The 12,069-nt window shown below is 40.2% G+C and overlaps 1 protein-coding gene across 1 annotated transcript in view; it reads right to left on the reverse strand.

Moving 5' to 3' along the window:
* Positions 1-10,185: 10,185 nt before the first annotated feature.
* si:cabz01090165.1 (uncharacterized protein LOC100333421 homolog) overlaps positions 10,186-12,069 on the reverse strand; it is a 129,627-nt gene continuing 127,743 nt past the window's right edge. Inside the window, exons 4-5 of the mRNA XM_061217460.1 lie at positions 11,815-11,867; positions 10,186-11,180 (exon numbers count right to left, since the gene is read on the reverse strand). The gene's annotated coding sequence lies outside the window, so the exon portion shown is untranslated. The remainder of the gene's footprint in view (positions 11,181-11,814; positions 11,868-12,069) is intronic.

A 12,069-nucleotide genomic window follows, 5' to 3' on the forward strand; every position in this document is an offset into this window, starting at 1 on the left:
AATTGTATATATATACACCCTAACTGTTTCTTGACCTGCTTTAGTTGATGCACGAAAAGTCTGTTGCTTGTTGTCTCTTTGCAATGAGAACCAAATAAGTGTCAATGCCAGTAAAGTAGGCTGCTATCAGGCTGACAAATCTGAATAATTTGATTAGAAACATAACCAAAACATTGAGTGTGTCATAATCAAATGTCCGCCTCACAGCAAGGAGGTCCTGGGTTCAAATCCAAATCTGCTGGGGCCTCTCTGTGCGGAGTTTGCATGTTCTCCCCGTGTCTGCGTGGGTTTCCTCTGGGTACTCCGGTTTCCTCCCACAGTCCAAAGACATGCAGGTTAGGCTGATTGGAGAGTCTAAATTGCCCATAGGTATGAGTGTGTGAGTGAATGGTGTGTGTGCCCTGCGATGGACTGGAGACCTGTCCAGGGTGTATTCCTGCCTTTCGCCCAATGTATGCTGGGATAGGCTCGAGCCCCCCTGCGACCCTGTTCAGGATAAGCGGGTTCAGATAATGGATGGATGGATAATCAAATGTCTACAATGCTTGGAAGCAAGAAGGCACCAGTGAGTTCAACAATAACTAATGCAGTTGACCACTGAAGACCACTGGAGTGGATGACAGAAGATAATTTCTATTGTTAAGAAAAAATGTTTTCTGTACAGATCCAAGCAAACACTTCAAAATTCATTGGACTGTGTTTCACCTAAATGTGTTGGAGGACATTGACCCCAAATAAACTTCTAGAGTATCCAGGGCTTAAAAGTGGAGTGTTTGTGGCTGCCGAATTTCTCTTGCTGAAGGCAAGACTGGGGTCCAGGGAAGATGTCCATAGGCTGCATACTGGTGGTCATCAAATACAAAGCATCTGCACCGAGTACTAAATATGACAACTTTATTCAATTTAATTTGAATTCAGGAATACACCCTGGTCAGGTTGCCAGTCCATTGCAGGGCACACACACCATTCACACACACACAAGCAATTTAGAATGTAGACTCTCCAATCAGCCTAACCTGCATGTCTTTACACTGTGGGAGGAAACCGGAGTACCCGGAGGAAACCCACGCAAACACGGGGAGAACATGCAAACTCCACACAGAGAGGCCCTGGCCAACCGGGATATGAACCCAGGACCTTGCTGTGAGGTGGCAGTGCTACCCACTGCACCATCTGTGCCGCCCTCCCCTTAAATTAAATTAAATTAAATTAAATAAAGTCACTGTCCAAATACTTACGGACTGGACTTTATATTCTTGCAAGCTTGTGGTCTGTAACGAGAGAGAGTGAAATATAGAGATTTTCAACACACAAGTTAAATGAACTGATGCTTTGCCACCTTGACTAATTGAACACATTACGGCAGTTGTTGTTTCCTGTCAGGGGCAACTCCAAAGAAAATAATTTAGAAATTTCTTTGGGATTTAAATCTAGGGACTTACTTCTTGGTTGGTTACATAATTTGGTTCAGTAGAAGAACATATTAAAGCAGTTGATCTTGACAAGTTAACACTACTACTACTACTACTACTACTACTAATAATAATAATAATAATAATAATTCATTTTTGGAGTACTTGCATAATGAAATATAATTTTTTTTAAATAACACAGGCATAAAGACAATTGACATTGAATAAAACAGCGATATGAAACAGCACACAATGATTAACCAAAGGCATGAACAACGGCCATATCATAGTACATTGATTTATTTTTATATTATTGCTTCCTTTTGCCTCAAATCATTTCACAGCGATTCAGATATACAGATAAATACAACGGCTTTTGTGAGAAACCATTCCCATGGTAATGTAACATCACTTTTCAGCAGTATCTAGTCTCTGGGTTATGCTCCTGGAATGGTGCACCATTTCCCATAACTTAGACTATAAAGAGATTGAAACTGATATGGTCTCTAAAATAAAATGGCATACTTGGGTTGTTTCCGTGTTTCTTATCGCCCTGACGCTAACCATCAAACCACGATCATTATTGCTTACCTTTGAATACCAAGTATAACTGTTACTTTCTTTAGATAAACGCTTAATTACTTTTGCATCTAAGTAAATTTCAGTGCTTTTTCAATTGCAGTCAATCGTAGCTTTGAAATAATTTTTCTGAAAACGATACTGCAAATTGATATTGAAATTATTGTATTATTCTTTTTTTAGTATTAAATCTATAATTTTCCGGCACATTTATTCTTTTCATGAAGCTAAACTGGAGGATTATTTTCTCATGGTACGCATTTGTGTTGGCAGTACATGAGCTGTAATAGGTCTGTGCCTTTACTGGTTAGACTGATGCTTTTTTTGCAGTGTGTGGCTAGCATTCTCTTTTCTGTGATATAATATAAAAATGGCTCTACACACCTGCAGAACAACCCGGTCCTGAAGGATACACCATGGCTTTTCAAAGTAATAACGCATCCAGTAAGGTACTGATACTAGACCGATACTAACCATCCCCCCACCCTTATTTGGCTGTTAGTAACCTTTCAATTTGAGTCATATAATTACTTTATTTAGTCTCCTTTTGAAAGTGACTGTTACATACGAGGTTGTCAGCCATGTTGAACTGGAGTAGTTAGTGGTCGATGCAGTTTTGGTTTGAGTGCATATCTATAAAAAGCAAGGTGTTTCGTTCACTGTATGAAAAAAACCGCATATTTTCGGTTGCCCGTAATGTCGTTTGGCGGGTTGGAGGGGCACGGCGTTAAAACGAAGGCAGGGAAATGGTCATCTGCGTTCGTCCCTGAGCTGACTGCGCGCGCGGGAAAGCAGAAGTGTGAATCGAGTGGCACGTAAACAGGCTTCAGGAAAGCACAGGGGGTCTGAATCTTCTGCAGCGTGTTGTTCAGGGAATTTTGGGTTATTCAGACTTACTGGCAAATGTCTTGTAGTGGTTACTGTTTCCGGTCATGGACCCCGTCTGTTTTAACAATGCCATCACCCAGTACCACGCAGAAACACATTTAGATGTGCACGTATACACACAGGCATTCCCACACACACACACACCCACGTACACAAACACATTCATATGCATCGTAAGTGCAGGCACACACTGTAAGGGACAGATGCTCAAACGTGTACACACAAACCTGTATGCAAAGATAATTGGGCGCACACACACCCACACAAACACATTCTCACACTCAAATACACACAACACTCATACACATACACACGCATGGACACACACATACACACACTCTCACATACCAACACATATATCCTCACAAGCAAACAAACACGCACACACACCCACACAAACACATTCTCACACTCAAATACACACAACACTCATACACATACACACGCATGGACACACACATACACACACTCTCACATACCAACACATATATCCTCACAAGCAAACAAACACGCACACACACCCACACAAACACATTCTCACACTCAAATACACACAACACTCATACACATACACACGCATGGACACACACATACACACACTCTCACATACCAACACATATATCCTCACAAGCAAACAAACACGCACACACACCCACACAAACACATTCTCACACTCAAATACACACAACACTCATACACATACACACGCATGGACACACACATACACACACTCTCACATACCAACACATATATCCTCACAAGCAAACACACACGCACACCCACACAAACACACTCTCACACTCAAATATACATATACACATGTAAGTACACACCCACACACACACACACACATGCCAACACATAGACCCTCACAGGCATACAAACAGGCATACATGCATGCCCTCACATATACACACAGAAACAAACAGGCCCATAACTTATAAACATACAGAAATGAACAGTGACCTTTTACTGGAAGCCATTACGAGACGGATGACTTCATGGTCTCCCTTCTGTTTTTGTAAGGTTCATGTGTCATTTAAGGACACGCTGTGGCAAACTTCACACACAAGCTGGAAAACGCATGTTCAGCGCACAAAGTAGTCTAGCACCACACTCAAACTTCACAATTTTAACTTTACATTTTGGGCTCAGATAAGAGACTCCCATTTATTGTTAAGAGCATGGGCATAAAGTGTTCAAAAATCCTCCATTGTTCAGATCTTACGCCACTGATTGCATGAGTTCAGTTGAGTTTGTTGACCTTTTGTCTGTGCCATCTAGAGCCATATATCCCCATACAGTTTTTCTGGAGTTCATTCAACAATATGGTTTTCACGAAGAACAGGGATCATTTGCTGAAAAGGGCCACCAATGAAGCCACTGGCACCACCTAGTGGCAATAGTCCGTTACTGAAATAGTTTTTTGCTGTGTTTGGAATCCATATTTAAGTATTTACAGTGTATTAACATCACGTTTCCATTGCTATTATTCTTGAAAGAATTTACACATTTACAATTTAATACATAATGAATGAAAGATTCTTAAGTTTCATTGTTAATAAGTAAAAATAATTAACATACAAATATACAGGTGCTTTTTCACAAATCTGCTCTGTAGGAGAATATGCATATCATAGTAATATGATATGCATATCCATGTAATCTTGGAATGAAACATGCAAGTATGAAAAAAAAAAAATTACTATGCAAGTCATTAGTGAAAATAATACAAATATCAACCCAACATATACAATTAATAGCAATGCAGCTATATTTTTATATTCACACAAACACAAAATCACACACACACACACACACACACACACACACACACACACACACACACACACACACACATTCTTTTTATTTAAGAAATAAACTACACAGTTGCTACCCAGTTTTGTTGTTCTAATTGGATTGTTTTTTCAGGTCCTCACTGTTCCACATCTTCATCCATTTCTCATTAAGGGGACCTTGGACGATTTCTCGCTGGTGAAGAAACTAATGATTTATTTTCCCAGCGAGCAAGATTTTCTTTTGTTTTGGTAACCTGGGCGTAATCTGGGATTCCCCTTTTGAGAGCAGGGTCGCAGTCCCAGGACGGATATCCTGGGTGGACAGTGGAAAAGGGACACATCCGGGTCTTTTCTTACTTGATTGGCTGGAGGTAGGCAGCTGATGGTGTGATGTAGATTTCATTTTCAAAGGATAAAATTGCCATTTTTGCCAATCAATTGACACTCAAAAACCCATAATGCCAAAGTGAAAACTTGTTTTTAGACATTTTTGCAAGTTTATTCAATCAAAAACTGATCCCATTCATATCAGTATTCAGACCATAATTTCAGTACTTTGTACAAGCCTTGAATAAAGCCTGTAGAGTCTTCTTGGGTAAGTCTCTACAAGCTTTGCACACCTGGATTTGGGCAATTTATCCCATTCTACCTGGCAGATCCTCTCAAGCTCTGTCAGATTGGATGGGAAACGTCTGTGAACTGCCATCTTCAGGTCACTCTAAAGATTTTCTTCAAGGGCCTCTCTGTATTTGGCTGCATTCACCCTTCCGTCAATTCTGACCAGTCTCCCTGTCCCTGCCACTGAGAAGCACCCCCATAGCATGATGCTGCCACCACCCTGCTTCACTGTGGGGATGATATTAGCCAGGTGATGAGCAGTGCCTGATGTTCACCAGTCATAATGCTTGGAGTTCTGACCAACAAGTTAAATCCATGTCTCATCAGACCAGATAATCGTTTTCCTCATGATTTCCTTTAATACCATTTGGCAAACTCTAAACGAGTGAATGGTAAATGGTTGGAATTTATATAGCGCCTTTATCCAAAGAGCTCTTACTGCCTGAGCCAATGTCGCCCCCATTGACATTAAACTTATTAATCATACTACTCACCACCACCATATACACTCAGTGACCACTTTATTAGGTAGACCTGTACACCAGCTTGTTAATGCAAATATTTAATCAGCCAATCATGTGGTGGCAACTAAATGCATAAAAGCATGCAGACATGGTCAAGGGGTTCAGCTGTTTTTCAGACCAAAAGTCAGGATGGGGTAGAAATCTGACCTAAGTGACTTTGACCATGGAATAATTGTTGGTGCCAGACAGGGTGGTTTGTATATCTCAGAAACTGCTGATCTCCTGGGATTTTCCTGCACAACAGTCTGTAGTTTGCAGAGAATGGTGTGAAAAACAAAAAACATGAAGTGAGCAGCAGTTCTGCTGGCAGAAACGCCTTGTTAATGAGAGGAGTCAGTGGAGAAGGGTCTGACTGGTCAAAGCTGACAGGAAGGTGACAGTAAACCACACATGACAACAGTGGTATGCAGAAGAGCATCTCTGAACACACAACACGTCAAATCTCTTTAGTGGATAGGCTACAGCAGCCGAAGACAAATAAGTCAAATAAATACCGAATAAAGTGCTCTCTGAATGAAACATCAGTATGACAAATCAATGACATACTTTTTGGTGACACTTAGTCATTCAGAGCAGGAGCATGTATAAACAGCAACGCGCTCAGAACTGAGCCTCGTGGTACTCCATGTAACCAGAAAGGCCAAAGCGCCCAGAACTGAGCCTTGTGGTACTCCATGTAACCAGAAAGGCCAATGCAATTTTCAGGACAATGTAAAATAATGTAGAGTATCAATGCTGCACTTAGATGTAATAAGACAAATGTGTACAGTAATTATTTCCCAAGCACTTTACAATTAATGCCTCTCATTTACCCATGCACACACACACACACTCACACACTAATGGTGAAAGGCTGTCATGCAAGGCACCAACCAGCTCATTAAGAGCATTTGGGGGTTAGGTGTCTTGCTCAGGGACACTTCAACACACAGGGGGCAACTCTCCAACTGCCAGACAACTGTACTTACCTCCTAAAAACAGGGTGAACTAAGACAGAGTTTGCTATGTTTGTGTGACATCTCATCTAATAATGTTTATCTTATTAAAATAATGTTGTAAACTGTTCACAATTATGTGAGGAGAAACTCATAGAAGATTCAGCAGCCTCAGTCAGATTTACCAGGTGGCTCATTGTAGAGAAAATAATTTTGCATATATCAATTTTGTTTATATCAATATCAATGAGAAAAATGAAAAATGACACTGTCTTGCATCTTTTCTAGAACTGTTGTGGGATACGATTTTCTCAATTTCTTCATTAACGTAGCTTTGTCTTTCTCCATTTCCATTCAATTTCTTTTCAACTGAGTCACTTATCTTTTACTCCACGGAGTCTATTTTTTGGAGATCTTTTTCATTTTGACTGGAGCAACAATATCAAGGGTAGTCTTGATAAACAGGCCATTAATACTGGTCGGCCCCTTCAGAATTAAGATACAACTTTAGAACGCATCATCAGAAAACAATATAAATCACCCTGACATACTCAGAAATGCAGCACCAATATTAGAGGACACGGTAATGCTTAGAAATCTAGCAGCAACCAAATCCAAAGTGAGGCTGTGTCTATGCGTTGGCCTGGCAGATAAAGTGAAAGGAGGGGAGCAGGTAGATGAAATTCAAAGCCTTGGAGTCTGAGTCACTGTCAACAGGTATGTTGAAATCTCCAGTCATAATTACTCCCTTCATTATCAGTAAAATAGTGCTGCAAATTCTTTAAGTGTGTTATGTTTAGGTGGTCTGGAAATAGCACAGGAAGATTACATTGAACTACAAGGGCAAGCTTTTCAAAGGCAGAATATAACGCAATATGTTAATGTATGTACAAAGTAAGAGTCTGAATTCTGTCCTTCATCTGAAAGCGGTTTTACCTCAAAAAAAGCATCCAGTTTCCTTTCCTTCAAACATTATCGCTCTGAGTGGTATCTGCATTTGAAAAGTTTGAATGGTTTAGACAAAATGGCATGAAACATTTGATTTCCCCCTTTAAGATACCATGTTAAGAACATACATATCTTTGAATCTATTTGGGTGGAGCCTCTTGCTAGGGCTGTGAATGGAAACAGTCCAAACCAAAACTGTGGGTGCTTCTCACTGGGAGGAACAGTGAGACTGGTCAGAGTTGAGGGAAGGATGAATCCAGCCAAATACAGAGAGGTCCTTGAAGAAAATCTGTGGAGTGACCTGGAGATGGCAGTTCACGGACGTTCCCCATCCAATCTGATGGAGCTTGAGAGGATCTGCCAGGAAGAACAGGACAAACTCCCCAAATCCAGGCGTACAAAGCTTGTAGAGACCCATTACATTACATTAATGGCATTTGGCAGACGCTCTTATCCAGAGTGACGTACAGTTGATTAGACTAAGCAGGAGACAATCCTCCCCTGGAGCAATGCAGGGTTACAGCCTCGCTCAAGGGCCCAACGGCTGTGCGGATCTTATTGTGGCTACACCGGGGATCGAACCACCGACCTTGCAGGTCCCAGTCATCTCCCTTAACCACTACGCTGCAGGCCGCCCCAAGAAGACTTGAAGCTGTAATTGCTGCTTCTACAAAGTACTGAAATTAGGGTCTGAATACTAATATGAATGAGAGATTTCAGTTTTGATTTAATACATTCGCAAAAATGTCTAAAAACAAACTGTTGAATCGTTAATATTTCTTGGATTTTTATGTTAATCAGGAAACCCAGAAAATACTTCCCAGTGACCTGATCTCATGACCTTCAAATGCCATTGGTCAGGCTTCTGCCAATCAATGCAAACGACCAGTGATTGGCAAATGAGGTTTCCTAAAACCCATTTTTGGTGGAGCTGACAATCTTGTTTGATCCAATCAAGAGGTGTGGATCCCCACAGCAATACAACGATTAGCTCAAATCAGTGTCACTGACATCAGACAATAGCTCCATCCATGTTTCAGTTCCACAAAGCACTGGCCTCCCTTCAATATTAATGACACATTTGGAAAGAATCTTGGTGACACAGAATGGTCGCTTTCGAAGGTTAATGGTCAGCTGTACCCTTGGCATTGATGGGTTCATGTCTGGCCATAGTGAAGTGAATGGTTGAGATACTCTTCACATTATTAAGACTAATATTAACAATAAAATAACATTATTCAGGGGATAACGTGAAGCCTTGTGAAGGGTCATTGGCTCTCTGAATTCACCTACACTGAAAAAGAAAACAGCAATGCTTAACAAAACTAGAATATCTATCAATTGTTTCAAAGTTGTTGTTATTCACTCTTGGTTAATTTTATGGAGAAATGTGACAGTATTCAGGGGCATAGTAACAAATTCTAGGCCCCTTGAAATAATATAGCTCTGGGCCCCCCCTTTTTTAAATAAAACAAACTGAGGGCCCTCTCCAGCTGTGGCCCCCCCTCCCTGAAGCTTTGGGCCCCTAGAATTGTCACCACCATTCACCCACAATCAGCAGCCCAGACTGCATCATTCCCCAGGCTGTATAGGAGCAGCATGGTTATATAAGTCACTATTTACATCTGAAACCAAAGCTGAGTGTATTAATGCATATCGATGAACACCCACAGTCTGTTCAAAGCCACACCCCATGTACAGTAAACCCCATTTAAGAGTCAGAGACAGAAATCCCATAGTACATAGCACAGTTGTAATTGTCAACAAATACCACAGCTTTAAAAGCGAATAATAAAAAAATAAATGAATAAAAGAAACCAAATACAAGATATTCTTCATTTTTTATTTTCTGCTTTTTAATTCAAGAGGATCTTTTGAAATATGTTGACACGGGAGTCCTGCCCATAATGCACCACTCCCAAGCTATGAGCTCGTAGATAATGCTTATGTGCCAAACCTCACTGAACAGGACACTTGTTTCCACTTACTCAACTTTAACTGCACAGAAAATCCCTTTAATGCTCTTAGTGTAATTTGACAATGGGTTGAACAAAATAATCTGCAGGAGACATAATCCTGTTTGACGATATGCAGAGTAATGTGTTGCATTAAGTAAGACAGGAGGCAATAGAGATAAGAGGATGTAGTCTTCTGCAATGGCTGGTGGACCTGCAGTGATGTAAGTTAAATAAACCGTGAGACAGCTCTGAATATGATCAATGTACAAACGTACAAATGTGTCTCCTTAAGAAATTTACAAGCAAAAGCGTGAAACAGCATCCATACTTGTTTTCTAATTTGATGCTGGTTTACAGCAGGGAACATTATTGCATTCACAGTAAAACGTCAATATTTTATGATTATAGACTGTTGAGCAAAATTTTACTGTGCCAGGTCTGAATGTGTTTATTCCAATGACACATTGCACTGTCACCAAACATAACAAGCGGCCTTCTGTCTGAGGGAGTCAATAAAACTCTCGTTACAGGTCTTGAAGAAAAATACTTTATTTCTTTATAAATCCACATCTTGTAACTATGAAAGCATAAAATTCAATCTTTAGTTTTTTTTATGATTGTTGTTTTGTAATTCAACTGAAATGTGGGTATCAAATCAGAAATGACGGAGGGGATCTCACATACAAATACTTACACGTTCAGCTGAAGAAAAAAACAGTATCCTTTCATATCGGCTATGTAGCCGTCAGTGTACAACGTATCCTCGGTGGAGTGTGCATTCCTGAAATGCAAAGGACAACCATTCGTGCCAGACTGACGACGTTTCGAGTCATTTCACCAAACAAATTTCTGGTCGGTTATTTATTTTAAAGTCACATTGAAGACACATTTTCAGACAAACGCCACATTTGTAAATCCAATGTAAAATAATCCAGTGTTCCAAATCGAAATAGGCCTATGTATTTTTTTTTTTTTTTCTCATCACAATATTTTGTGAGCATAGCATATTTAGTTATCCGAGGAGAGAAAGACAGAAGTGGAGATTAAGTGCCCTAGAGTTCACGCTATACAATAACACGGGTGCCTCACGATTCCATTCGATGTCTTTGTGTTCCCTGGGTCTTCCAAGATTAGACAAACCAACGGATCTTCCGCACTGTAGAAATCAGCTGGTATGTGACCAACACGAAAAAACCATACCGCAAAACCATCCAGTTTGACGCAAATGTCGGCTATAGAAAACAAAGTGTGCTGCACAGGCTTTTCCGAGAAACTGGATTTCTTTGGACCGCAGTTCCATCGTGAGTCCAAAAAACCCATATCGGTCTCCTGATGGCGGTCGTTTTTGGTTTGCGTACGGTAGGTATCCCGTTCCTTCCTTTGAGACGTGTTATATTCCAAGGTTCCTGAATGGAATTGCATACGGATTGAAATTCCATGATTTTAATTCCAGTGCTTTTGATATGAATGCAATTCAATTAGTCTCTTCAGGTCCCTACTATTGAATCAAGGACTGCACCTAGGAGAAAAAAAACACATTACTGTAAGCAGCGATATCAAACCACCATAAATCAATACTTTAACCAAGAGCATTTAAGCAGACTTTTCAAAGAATCTGAACCCTTGCACCACAGACTGGAGTCTTTTTATGTAAAGGTCATCCAATGGAACCATTTTAGCCCAATTCAGATTTTATATTAAATTAAGAATCGTGGGCCTGTTTCCCAGACACAGATTAAGCTTAGCCCTGGACTAAATACAGTTTTGTATTGATAATCTCAATTTATAATTGAATTTAGTTTAATCTGTTTCTGTGAATGTGCCATATATCCTATGCATTGTTTAGGCTAACCATGAAAATGGCCAATATTTATGCACATATTATTTTGTGTTGGATAAATACAACATTTAGTGCTATCACAGTTTCATAGCTAAGTGAGATACAATAGGTTAATCGTACATAACGAAGAAACATTATGATTCAGATTTTTTCAACTCTGCCAAAAGATGAGTTATGTAACTCCTATTTATTTTGTATTTCACATTTCCACCACTAGAGGTCACTTGAAAGACATGTGTGGTTCACCAGGGGAATGGAGTCATAGGCGTTAGGTTTCACTTCAGTATTCTGTCAGCATACAGTCAGCACTCACCACTTCATTTTCACTCCCCGTCATTGCTGTGAAGTAGGTGGGGTTACGTGTGTCTGGAAGACAGGAGAACCATGCATAAATAAACCATTAAGTGGTCGACACATCACCGCCATCATCAACAACAGAACCACCTCTTTCCAACACTTTAAGACGAAACATCTGGCAATCACTATTGATTCACGAATAATGACTTTCGTGATGTTGCTACGGCAGAGATAAAGACATACAAAGGGTGCCGTTGCTGTGCGAAATGTG

This window comes from Conger conger, chromosome 13 (genome assembly GCF_963514075.1).
Source record: "Conger conger chromosome 13, fConCon1.1, whole genome shotgun sequence".
NCBI lineage: Eukaryota > Metazoa > Chordata > Actinopteri > Anguilliformes > Congridae > Conger > Conger conger.